Here is a 1,781-nt window from a genome sequence, read left to right as displayed (position 1 = left end):
GGCCACCCGCAGAGCTTCCGAGCCCCCCACCACTGCCACCACTGCTGCTCCAACAATTGGAGCGTATTAATCAGGTTCTTGGTAAGTTTTGATTTTCATTAGTTTTTTTTCAAAGGACAGTACTTTTAAAAAATGTTTGGACCAAACTCTTCTAGTTAATATATTATTTGTTTTTCCTCGCCCGCCAGGAACCATTCAATAAGACGTGGCAACTTTAAAGAGGAGGATGTCTGCCATAGAGCAGCAGCACGTCAGGCCGGACCCTGCTCAGAGGCAGGAGAATTTATAAAATTAAAAAAAAAATGTGTATATATGTGTTTTAAAATTTTTATATTTTTATATTTGTTGGGGTCTTTATATAAGTTATTGGGGGGGGGGGGTGATTAAAAAAATAATCGTTTTGTTTAAAAAAAAAAAAGCCAGATTTAGTGAATTTAATTTGATTTTTGTTTTATTGCACATTTCACACATTTTTTTTTTACAGGCTGGCTATTCCAATTCCACCCCTAAAAAACACAAAAAAAGAAATGTTGAACATGCTCTTATCCTACACAAACCTGTTTTGCAGCTTGCCCGAGTGTGCTCCATTCCTCCATTGGTCACTTGGTCAAAATATCCTTCTTCAGAGCCAGAGACCAGCAGACATGGATGTTCTACAAAGACACATGATATATCACATCAAAATGAATGAATGTGGAGACAGGTCTTTACATATCAAAAGTCCCCAATATTTTGCACACCCAACATTTTTTTGGACATATTAGGCCCACACATTCCCAAAGGCTAAAATTAACAAATGTTATCTATATATAGATGTATTCTAGAAAGATCAAAGGTTATTACTTAGCTTTTGGAAGGCCAAACACACACACACAAAAATCATATTACCTGGATTCTCCTCCAGGCTTCTCTGCAGTGGATCAACGACCTCCTCCTGTAGATGTTGATCTGGTGATGAAAGCACAAAAACCAGTGAGCTTGACTGTAACCCAAGTTCATTTGGATTGGAAGGTTCACGAAGGTTCATCTTACCAGGAGGAAGCCCAGTGTCATCTCGATGCGGAGTGACATCCTCATCATCCACATCACGGGGAGCACGGAGGGCAGGAGGGGACTGCTGCGTCTCAGGGCGTACTATTGTAAAAAAATGGAAATACACACATTGTTAATGCAAGTCAAAAGAAGGTAAAAATACAGCAAAGATTTAATTTTCCAAAAATGATGTCATATTTCACCCCCAAGCATAAATACGTAAAAACACAATACTATTTTGTTCTCAATACTAATGACTAAACTGTTGCAATCCCCAAAAAATGCAAAAATAAATGACATTTGTAATTAAGTAATGTAAAAGGATTAAACTTACATGGTTGCCAAACATCAGAGTCATCCCGGTAGTCCACCCCTACCACCGTTTCTGGCCCGATGAATGGCAACGCCAATCTTTCATACTCCTTGAGACCCTGCACAAGATGTTCAGGATAGGTCCCACTCCTTGCAGCCTCTGTAGCCAGGACCCTTTTGACGTGTCTGAGGATGTCACTCACATGTTTTAGACACTGGGTAATGGTCCGTTGTGTACTGCCCACTGCATTAACACTCCTGGCAATTTCCTCCCAGAGTCCCTGCCTTACAACTTGGGACGTCCGGGAGTGCAAGTCCCCACGGAGTCTATGAAAATGTTGTACATAGGACTCCATGAGGGCTGCATTTTGCTCAGGAGTGAAGCCGGTTGCCCTGGAAGCAGAATCCCTGGTCCGGCTCAAACTGGCTGAGGTGCC

General features: G+C 41.4%; 1 long non-coding RNA gene across 1 annotated transcript; it reads right to left on the bottom strand.

Moving 5' to 3' along the window:
- Positions 1–619: 619 nt before the first annotated feature.
- On the bottom strand, positions 620–1,491 carry LOC140327739 (uncharacterized). Its single transcript, XR_011920095.1, has 3 exons — positions 1,033–1,491; positions 889–948; positions 620–653 (listed from the first exon to the last, which is right to left on the bottom strand). It is a non-coding gene; the product is annotated as an uncharacterized lncRNA (long non-coding RNA).
- Positions 1,492–1,781: the final 290 nt, after the last annotated feature.

The sequence above is a fragment of the Pyxicephalus adspersus genome, chromosome 3 (genome assembly GCF_032062135.1).
Source record: "Pyxicephalus adspersus chromosome 3, UCB_Pads_2.0, whole genome shotgun sequence".
In the NCBI taxonomy this organism is placed as follows: domain Eukaryota; kingdom Metazoa; phylum Chordata; class Amphibia; order Anura; family Pyxicephalidae; genus Pyxicephalus; species Pyxicephalus adspersus.
The sequence above is the reverse complement of the archived record's forward strand: the minus strand, read 5'-3'. Positions and strand labels throughout refer to the sequence as shown.